Below are 11,713 nucleotides of genomic sequence, written 5' to 3' on the forward strand. Positions count from 1 at the left end.
CAGATTGGGCCTACACGCCCCAGCCAAAGGACCACCTGGAAAAGAGTTGCACAGGCCTGCAGGCCCCAGGCAGAGGCCCATCCATATACCATTGATAAGTGCATGCAGACCCCAGCTAGAAGCCTGCCCAGACAACAGTTGTGTGGGTGCACAGGCCCCAGCCAGGGTCCCACCCAGAAGCCAGCTGCTTGGGTCCTCGAGACCCAGACAAAGGCCTACCTGGAAAATAGCTGCACATGCACATAGGCCTCAGCCTGAGGCCCACCAAGATACTATTGCTAAGTGCATGAAGGCCCCAATCAGAATCTTTCCTGGGCAACAGCACAGCTCAGGAAACCAGGAGGTCATTATTCTGAATCTAGGAATTGGCGCGGTGGTGAGCATCAGAGAGAAGGCCTGTGTGAGACTTGTTGAGAACTGAAACCCATTGGGAGAGCAAAGAATCACCTCAATAAAGGCAAAGAGACTGCAGCAGTTGAAATGAGAAAACATTTAACAAAGACTCAAACCCAGACCCTCAGATGACCAAAGGCCTCCCCAAGGGGCAATGAGATGGAAGAATCTGAAACTTAACCACCTGGACTCCCTGAACTGACAATGAAAGAGGATCTCAAAAAAATAACATCAGAAATAATTTCCCAGATAACAGAAATAGAGTCCATAGTGAAAGATTAATAACTCTAGAGCAGACACAGATTTAAAAAAGATAGAGGAACTGAGGAACATGATGGAATCCCAGCATAAGAAACAAATGGAATCCATAAAACAGATGCAAACAGGAGATTGAAAATTGCATTGAAAGTTTACAAACCAGAATGAGCCAATATGAGGACAGAATATCAGATATAAGAAGACAGGATTTTGATTAGTGACCAGAAAAAAAAAGATTTCTTAAAAATACCAAGGGACCATCAGAAATTAATCCAGCAGTTTCTAGATGATGCAAAGAAGAATAACATAAGACCACAGTCATTGGAGAAACGGATAGTGCAAACAACATAAAAAAAAACTGTTCACAGAAGTAATGGCAGAAAACTCAAGCAGGGGAAACTAATTTGACATACAGAGGCATATAGGACTTCAACTAGCTCTGTTTAAAAAAACAATCTACACCTAGCATATAGTATTCCAGAAAGCCAAAAGAAGAACAAAATACTATAAGCAATTAGGTAAAAGAAACAGATCACATACAAAGGAAACCCATTAGACTCTCAGCAGACTTCTCAACACACATCCTCAAGTCAAGAAGAACGTGAAGTATTTCAAGCACTCAAAGAAAACAACCTGTGACGCAGATTGATGTATCCTGTAAAACTAACTTTCAAAATCAGTGGAGAAATGATATACTTTCATGACAAAGAACACCTGAGGAACTTCATGAATAGCAAACCAGCATTCCAAAAATTTTAAACATCTTAGGAAAAGACAATGAGGGTCACAACCCCATAAAACCCAGCAGAATGAATGCATCAGGCAAAACAAGAAATTAAATGCAAAGGGGGAGAATCCAACAACAGGAAATAGTCACACCAAGGATAAGTCAATACATGTCTGTTATAACCATTGATGTTAATGGTTTTAATTCACCAATTAAAAGAACTAGACTGGCAGGACGAGTCAAGAAGCAAGATCTAGCAATATGCTGCATTCAAGAAACAGTTAATTCAAAAAGAAACTCATAGACAGAAAGTTAAAGGTGGAATACAGCACTCCATGTGACAGGAGCCCCCTCCCAGAGCAGGAGTAGTTATCCTATTTGCAGATAAAATGGATTTCAAACCAACAATAAATAAGAGAGAGAAAGCCACTACATTACATCCTTGTAAAGGGAATAATCTGAGAGGAAGGAATATATGACAATCATAAATATATATGCACCAAATACCAGTGCACCAAACTATATAAAACAAATATTAATGGACATGAAAATCAAAGCACTAATATAATAGTAGTGAGGAACTTCAATACTCCACTGTCACAGATAGATCAACTAGACAAAAGAAATCAACAGTGAGATACTAGAACTCAACCAAACTCTTTTTTTTTTCAGCTTTAATTGAGTTTATTGGTACATTTTAGGGATACAGTACAGTTACATTCATTGTTGGGATCTTGTACCTCTACATGACAAGTCTTGATTCTCATTTTGTCCCCTTACCCTTGCCTTCCCTTCACCCCCTCCTCCCCTCACCATCTACAAACGCTTTATTTTCATCTTTTCATTATCTCACATTTTTTTCTTTTCCCTTATTACCCTTCCCCTACCCATCCCACCTTCCCTACAACTTTAGCTCCTTCTTCCCATTTCTAAATGTCAGTAATCTTATTAGGATCTTATGTATGATTGCAGATTATTCATACCAGAGAAACTATTCGGTATTTACACATGTGTGACTTATTTATTTCACTTAGGAGTATATCTTCAAACTCTTGAACCTATGGATTAAACAGATGCTTACAGAGTGTTCCACCCCATAAAATCAGAACACATATTCTTCTCAACTGAACATAGCCCATTTCTCAAAATAGACCACATACTTGCTCATAAACAAGTTTAAGTAAGTGCTCATAAGCAAGTTTAAGTAAATTAGGAATTGAAGTTATTCTTCATTTATTATCAGATCATGATGTGAGATGTGATGAAATTGGAGATTGATAGCAAAAGACACCACAAGAATTTCACAGACATATGGAAATTGAACAATACAGTTGTTATGGTTTGTGTTTATGTATCCCCCTCAAAGCCTCATGCCAATGAGGCGAGACTTTCTTTTTGATGGTAGTTTAATCTGAAATGTATGATGCTGGTTTAAGGGTGTGTGATTACTAAACCACTACATGTGAGTGATTATCTTTGCACCTCCCTAATCCTGGTAGTCTGAATAATATTAAAGGGACAGAAAGATGCTAGTAACTCTCTCTTGTTACCTTTACTGCTTTGTGTATGCCATGTTGATTCTGTTTTGCAATGCTTGCTTGCCATCACAGCCTTGGAGCCAACCAATTAAACCCAAATAAACCCTTTCCCTTAAAACTTTTCTTGCCAGGTACTTTGCCTCAGCAGAGAGAAAAATAACTAAAAAAGCCCTTTTGAACAAATAATGGCTCACAGAAGAAATTAAAGAAGAAATCAGTTTTTACAATTAAATGACAATGCAAATAAAACATACTGAAATGTATGAGACACAACAAAAGCAGTCACGAGGGAAATTCATAGCAGTGACACTCATATTAGGAAAACAGAGCAAGCTCAAATAAACAATGTAATTCTAAACCTCAAGTTTCTAGAAAAAGAATAAGAAGACAAACCCCAAGCTCATACAAATGAGGAAATTATAAAGATCATAGCAAGAATAAAGGCAATGCAGAATAAGAGAAAGATAGAAAAAAATCAATGAAGCAAAAAGTTGGATCTCTGAAAGAATAAACAAAATTGACAAACCCTTAGCTGACCTTATCAAAGAGGCTCAAATCCAGGCAATTAGGAATGAAAAGAGTGAAATTACAACAGACTCAGCAGAAATCCAAAGGATCATCAATACCTTCTTTGAGAACCTGTACTACAATAAGATGGAAAATACAGAATGGGCAGATTCCTAGATTCATATGAATTAACAGAGGTGAATGAAGACCTAAAAATTCGAAACAACCAAAGATCAATCAATGAAAATGTAATTAAAAACTTACCAATGAAGAAAAGGCCAGGTCCTTATGGCTTCACTGCCAAATTCTACAAGATATTTAGAGAAAAACTACTGCCATTACTGTTTAAACTCTTCAATAAAATTGATGGGGAAGCAATACTCCAAAATTCATTTCTGGAAGCAAGTATCACCTGGATCTATAAAGCAGAGAAAGACCCAAATAAAGAAAGAGAAATATCGGCCAATCTCCCTAATGAATGTACATACAAAAATCCTCAGTAAGATACTGGCAAACAGAATGTAGAAGACTGTCAAAAAGGTCATACACCCTGACCAAGTGAAATTCATCCCACGGATGCAGGAATGGTTCAACATAAGAAAATCAATAAATGTAATACACTACATTAACAGAGCCAAGGATAAAACTCACCTCAATATATGCAGAAAAAGCGTTCAACAAAATCCAGCAGCCATTCATGATAAAAACCTTCCAAATAATTGGAATAGATTTTTTTTAATCTCAATCTGATAAAGGCCAACTATGAAAAACCAACGGACACCATCAAAGAAGACAAGGGTTTCCATTATTACTACTCCTGTTCAAATAGTTCCGGAAACATTAGCCACAGCAATTAGACAAGAGAAAGAAATGAAAGGATTAAAGATATGAAACAAAGAGGTCAATTTGTCATTATTTGAAGATGACATGATACTTTATATAGAAGACCCTAAGAACTCCACCAAAAGTCTTCTAGATTTTATAAGAAAATTCAGTGGAGAAACTGGATATAAAGTCAACCCACAAAAATCAATAGTCTTCCCATACATGAACAACAAACTCACTGAGAGAGGAACTGGAGAAGCAACTTCTTTCACAATAGCATCCCCCCCAAAAAAAACCAAAAAAACAAAACAAAACAAAACAAAAAAACAAAACAAAACCTAGGAATCAACCTACAGAAGGAAATCAAAGTTCTCTAACTCTGTAACCTTCAGCACTCTGAAAACAGAGGTAGAAAATGACTCCAGAAAATGGAAAGATATCCCTTGCTCCTGGGTAGGATGAACCAATACAATGAAAGTGGCCATACTTCCAAAACTACTATATAGATTCAATGCAATCCCAATTGAAACGCCAACAGCATACTTCACAGAGCTTGAGAAAATAATCTAAAAATTCATTTGGAATAGGAAGAGACTTAGAATATCAAAAGCAATTCTAGAATATCAACAAAATCGTGACAAAGGATATCACAATTCCCAACCTGAAACTATACTACAAAGCTACTGTGATAAAAACTTGTAATTGCAAAGAAACATACCCGAGGATCAATAGAACAGATTAGAAGATCTCTCATCATGCAATAAACTAAAATCACAATTGATCAAATGTCTAAATATTAAAACAGAAGCACTAAACAGGCTGGAAGAGAGGTTAGGTAGAACTCTTGAAGACATTGGCACAGGGAAAGATTTCATGAACAAAACTTCAGTCACGTGTGAACTATCATGAACTTTCAGAAGAATGAAAAACTGTGATCCCATTTTACTAAAAAGCAAGAGAAACCACCAACAGAGTGAAAAGACAATCCGCATTGTGGAAAAAAAAAAATTGTTACCAGCTGTTCCTCAGAAAAAGGTCTACTAACCAGAATATATAAAGAACTTAAAAAAAATCAGACCTTCCAAATTTAAAGTCCCAATCCAAAAATGGGCATCTGAAATGAACAAACATTTCTTAGACAAAGAAGTAGAAACAGCAAATAAACATGAAAAACCATTCAACATCACTGATCATTCAAGAGATGCACTGAAAACAACACTGAGATTCCACCTCACCCTAGAAAGAATGGCTGGTATCAAGAAACCAACCAATAACAAATGCCAGCAGGATTGTGCATAAAAAGGAACCCTTCTGCACTATTAGTGGGAGTATAAACCACTGTGGAAATCAGTATAAAGATACCTCAAAAAGCTAGCATTAGAAGTTCCTTTTGACCCAGCTATTCTTCTTGGTATCTTCACAAAAGAATTAAAAGATTCATACCACAGCAAAGTATGTGTACCCACCCAGGTTTCTAGGGACACAGTTTGTAATAGCTAAAACTTTGAAATAGCCCAATTGCCTGTCAACTAGTGACTGAATAAAGAAGATTAAAAAAACAAACAAAACAAAACAAAACAGAGTACTACTCAGCCACAAAGAATGAGAAACTAGAGACATTTAGAGCTAAATGGATGCACAGCCAGAAAATACTCTTAAGTGAAATAAATAGGAAACACATTTGTAAATATGGACTCATTTCTCTGGTATTGAGACACCAAAGGTGAAAATAAGGAGCAAAATTGTACAGATAAAGTGAAATAGGAAGAAAATGTCCAAAGGGGAGGGGTAGGGGAAAGGAAAGAAGAGAAAGGAATACATAAGAGATAAGGAAAACTCAGAAACAAAGTCTTTGTAAATGCGGAAAGGTCAAGGGGTTGAGGAGAGGGCAGGGAAATAGGCAAAAAAAAAAAAAAGAACTAAGATATATCACGTAAAGTTACAAATTCCCCATGATGAATGTTATCATATTGTATTCCTAAAATGTACCAATAAACTTAATGAATAAAAAAATTCACTGAGAACTAGCTGGTTTTAGTGTCTTTGATCTTTTTTTGTATAATGTGTTAATTTTACTGTGATAGTTAATGCGATTCGCTGTGATATTCTGTACATGAATACAACAGACATTGATCATATTGACCCTTCTACTCTTAAATCCCCACAACTGGTTACTTTCCTATTCACTAATGATCACTGTTCTAGTTTCAGGTCAATTTTTTTAGTTTCCCATATGAAAGAGAATGTGTAATATTTGTCTTTTTGTATCTGGCTTATTTTGCTTTATATGCTGTTCTCCAGTTTCACACAATTTGAACAAATGACAGGATTTCATTCTTTATAGCTGAATAATATTCCACTGTGTATGTATACATATATGTATAATATTTTCTTTAAATATTAATGTGTTTATGGGCACGTGGGCTGATTATATATATCTCAGCTATTTTCACTAATATTGTAACAAACATGTAAGATTCTGTTTTGTATATTGACTTCTTTCCTTTACACCCAAGAGTAGGATATTTACATTTGATGGTAGTTTTTGTTTTTTGAAGAATACCCACACTATACAACATAGTGGCTGCACTAATTTACATAACAACCACAGTGTATGGAAATTCCTTTTTCTTCCTCTCCTCACTAGCACTTCACCCCCTCCCTCTTCTATTCTCCCTCTCCTCTTCTTTTTGTGCTTCCCCTCCTCCTCTTCCTCCTCCTTCCTCCACTATTATTATTAATAACTATTTTAAATTTTCATTTGCATTTCCCTGAATGCTAATAATATTGAACATTTTTAATATATATTTTGACTATTTCTGTTTCTTCTTTTGAGAAGTGCCTTTGTCCACTTGTAATTGAAATTTGTCCACTTGTAATTGTTTTTATTTTTTTTGGTGGGGTGAGGTTGAGACAGGGTCTCACTATGTAGTTGAGACTGATCTGGAACTCACTGTGTAGCCCAGGCTGGTCCCAAACGAACAGCGATCCTCCTGCTTCAGCCTCCTGAGTGCTGGGATTACAGGTGTGGGCCACCATGCCTGGCATGTGTTTTTTGCCAAAATTTTTATTTTTTATATATCTAGATATTTATATATTCTGTTAGATGAATAACTGGCAAAGATAGTCACCCATTTTGTAGATTGTCTTTTCATTCAGTTGATTTTCCTTTGCTGTTTGTAAACTTTAGTTTTATGCAATCTCATTTGTCAATTTTTGCTATTTTTACTTTTGTTAGTACGTGATTGTAGTACGTACTGATTACGTTCTCTGTATATCACATTTCAAATCCCTGCATTTTGTCCCCCTCCCTCCATCCCCTTTTATTTCCCCAGCATCAAATTAATTTCTTTATTTTATATGTAAGAACTTATGAAGTTAATTATCATATACATATTGAAAACCAGGCTTAAGAACTTATAAAGTATGTAAGACAATGGTACTAAGTTAACAAACACTTTTATAATCTAGTCAACAATATATTAGAATACATTTTATTCTTATCCAAGACCTTTGGCCCCACCCTAGCTATGCATACTTGGGAGCTAGTAACAGCATGGACTTTTCTCCACTGCCTCATTGTGGTGGATTAACTGATGATCAACTTGTAACACCCAGCTGAACTGGATTAAAATGGTCTGGGCATGGAAGACCCACCTGAGGATTGTTGCCAATACTTATAAAAAGAGGACTGGAGTAGAAGATCATGGGCTGTTGATTTTCTAGGAGAAGCTTGCTGCAGCTGGTTTTCCTGAAGCAGACTTGGCTGTTCTCATCGGAGGAGGAGCTCAGGCCCTGAGGTTGCTGGGAATGGCTGCTGTTCTTGTCAGAGGAAGTCTGACCTTCACCATGAGCATCACTTCCTGGTTCCAATGTAGATCCCTCAGCCTGGCGGCCAAATCCTTCACCCCACCAAAGTAGGTTTTTCTGGCTTCTGCCACTGGCCTTTGGAACTTTCAGGTCTAAATCCTCAATGTAGACAAGCATGAGACATTGCTGTGGGCTCTAGGTCACTGGCTGGACTCATGGAGGATGTTGCCTGGTGCTCTCATTCTTTAGGTGGACTTGGGTGAGATATTGTTCTGGGATTTAGGCCTTGGCTAGATTCTTTAGGCCTCTAGTGTGTGGTTAATCTATTGCACTCTTCTGTATATGACTTTTTGGGTAAATATCAAAACAATTCTATAAATTATGTGTCCTATATTAAATGCGTTCTGCTCCCTTCCGCACAGCAGCATCCATCTACTAGCGGGCACATAGAGGGACTGAGTCAACCCCTCTACTGGGCCTCATTTCTTGGTGAAGCTGCTGCTGCTCGGTGAGCCTGGGAGACGGAACTACTGTTGGGTTTCACAGATGGGTGTAGGCAGGGTTTCCTGACCCCAAGTAGTCCAGTTTTAGAAAACACCCCTGGGACTGGCTGGGTGATGATGTGAAATTCTTTCTACAGCAAAGCTAATAATATTCAGATTTCAAGTTACTAAACTTATTAGTTAGACAGTGACTCTATACAGGTCGTGGAACTTTGTGACAGGTGATTGCCAGCCTCTGGGTTCATAAAGTTTGCTGGGACTCTCTTTGATCTTTACCCTTGTAGAGGAGATAACTCTGCATTCTCTGGCTAGGAAGCCAAGGCAACAGTTGCTCAGATATTTTGTTTTCCTTACTCTTCTGTGGTCTTAGGTCCCTGAACCTTGCAAACTTTCTATTTTTCTCCTGCTGATTTCCAGTCTTCTCCTATGATTACTCACCTCAATGTACAGCTGGACACCGGTTTCTGTTCCCTGTAGAGGAGCAGCTGGATACTGGGTGCCTCTCTTTTGAGTATAATCACTCTCGAGCTTTTAACTAAGTATTTTAAGAATATTTTTCTCTCATTTCAGATGCATAAAATGGAGATAATTTAGCATTATTATTTTTCTATTTATATCTGACCATTTTAGAAAAATAAAATGTTTTAGAGTTTAATATATAATAAACACCTGGTAGGAATGAGGCATCAAGTAATATTAGAGAATATATGTTCTAATAATTTCTTGGACTTTTCTGGATTATAAAACATGTGTTTATTGGTATTTAATTTTTGTATTTGGGTTCTTTATCACATGGAATTAACATTTAAATTCTGTGCCTTCTTTATGATGTGCATATATATATATATATATAAAACATGTCTACGTAATTAATCTATATCTGATTCATTCAGCAAATGCAATATAAACAACAGTATAGGGGTAAGTAAAATATGGAGGGTGACTTTTTATATAAAGTAAAAAGAACTGGGTTCAAATTGTAGTTTGTTAGTAGTCAGCTTTATGGTCTTGCCTAAGAAACATTTATCTCCTTAACCTCACTTCACTTGTAAATGAGAGGGTTGTAAACAATGCTTTATGATCATGCTTTATGGAGTCTTATAATGTCCTGTTAAATTCATCTATGCACAATAATTGAGCAGCATTCCAAGAATAGCCAGATTTCTTCACCCAGTGGATGTCTTACTAATACATCCAGGTCTGCTCTGCTGACTTTATAGGTAGAGTATTAACAGCTTTAGTTTAGTGTAATTGTTGCAAGTCTACAAATATGTAGTATAATTGTCCACCATTTGCATTTGAAGAAGGCCTGGTAGAGAAAGACTAAGTACCTTGCTCAAGGTCATACAGCTAGTAAGTGATGGAGCTGAATGCCCACCTCCAAGGCTTTGAGTCCCAAATTGAATATGCTGTACTGCAAAATTTCTTTTGTAAAATTTAACTTTAATAAAGAGCCTTGCATCTAACATGTTGAAAACTATGAAGATAGCAACACCCCTATGATCCTATAATTTCAGGTTTATTCACTCATTGGAAAAAGTCATAATGAGTCCTGCAGCTCTGGAAACCTCTGTGCATTCAGTAAGATGGCTGTGCTGTGATCCATGCAGAGGTCATCTGGTGTCCTTCATCAGTACAGCCCTTCTCTGGGCCACGAGTATCTGTCACAATATTCATCTTCCTCTGTTCCATTTTATCAATCTCATTGTTTCCTTTGGAAATAAGAGGCAGTGGGAAAGTAAGGGAAGAAAGAGAAACTATTAGGCAAAAAGTGAGAGCTTTTTGTGAGGTGAAGTCCCATGGAAGATTCAGGTTGCCCAACAATTTGGTACTTCAGCTTACTCCCTTTGAAAAAGAGACCGATGAAGCCATTCTTTTTACAAGGTTGCCATGAACACTAAGGAATAATATGTATGTGGACGCTCCAGGACAGTACCAAGTGTATCATCAATACTTACTATTATGTTCTTGCTTTGAATTTCACAGAGGAGATTGTGCACCAGAGGCTTAATTTCTTCTATCAGCCTGGCTGCTGGCAACGACTTCCTGAAGGACACCTGCCAGACAAACCTCCTCTAGTGTTCACACTGCCTCCGCCAGCCAGTCTTCTGAGTAAGCCAGGTGTTCGTTTCCTCAATTGTTAATTTCCTTAGATTTCTTTCCAGTGGAATTTAAAGAAAAGTCAGATCCTTACGTGCTGCACCCTTTCCTGCATATCCTCCTGACACATTATTTCTTTCACTTGGTTTCAGTTTCTTATTTCTGCTGAGCAATAGGCGTTCCCTTAAGAAAAGTCAGATCCTTACGTGCTGCACCCTTTCCTGCATATCCTCCTGACACATTATTTCTTATCACTTGGTTTCAGTTTCTTATTTCTGCTGAGCAATAGGCGTTCCCATGAAAACAGCCCACAAAGCAGTGTGGCAGTGCACTGAGCATGAATCTCAGCCTGTGACAGTAAGAATCGAACATCCAATTGTCACTGGGTGACAACCCTCTCCTGTGGATTTACTCTATAGTTTTATTTTTTCCTTTAAAAGAGAAAATACACTAAACTGAAAACCTGTTCTTTTAGGTGGAGGATATACTTACTGTGAATTGATCAATGACATATATTTACTTAGACCTGTTGCAAGGACAGAACATGAGCATTGCATTATGATTCCAAGTAAGATTTCTTCTGAGGTATTTATTTGCCAGCACTGCCCAGGACACAGACTCTCATCACAATTTGATAATTCAATATGTCCAGTGTTCAATCTTGTATTTTCCAGGATCCTGAATACTGGCAGAAATACATTCTAGAGTTAATCTTACACTTGATTAAACATATATTCAGCATTTTTATTATTTAAATAAAGTGATCTTTGTTGATTGCCCACTTTGTCCCAGATACCATGTGATGTTCTAAGGATACATCCCAAAGTAAAAGAAGGTGGCACGGCTCCTGAGTGTTTCAGCAGTCCTTCAAGTTTCAGGGCTCTAGAAAAACAGTTTTTATATGCACAAACAGGAAATATTGTATTCCAGAGTTATTCTTGTGGAAAATACTATAAGGCAACTTATTCAAACCAGGAGATAACTAGGCAAACTCTAAAAAAGAATGGTAATGGGGTTGGGGTAATGGGGTAATGGGGGTGGTTGTCACCTGC

The 11,713-nt window shown here is 37.3% G+C and overlaps 1 long non-coding RNA gene across 1 annotated transcript in view; it reads left to right on the forward strand.

Moving 5' to 3' along the window:
* LOC117283689 overlaps positions 1-11,713 on the forward strand; it is a 336,703-nt gene that overhangs the window by 239,701 nt on the left and 85,289 nt on the right. The gene's annotated exons all lie outside the window — the stretch shown is intronic.

The sequence above is a fragment of the Fukomys damarensis genome, unplaced genomic scaffold, assembly GCF_012274545.1.
Source record: "Fukomys damarensis isolate Sample0158 unplaced genomic scaffold, DMR_v1.0_HiC HiC_scaffold_29, whole genome shotgun sequence".
NCBI lineage: Eukaryota > Metazoa > Chordata > Mammalia > Rodentia > Bathyergidae > Fukomys > Fukomys damarensis.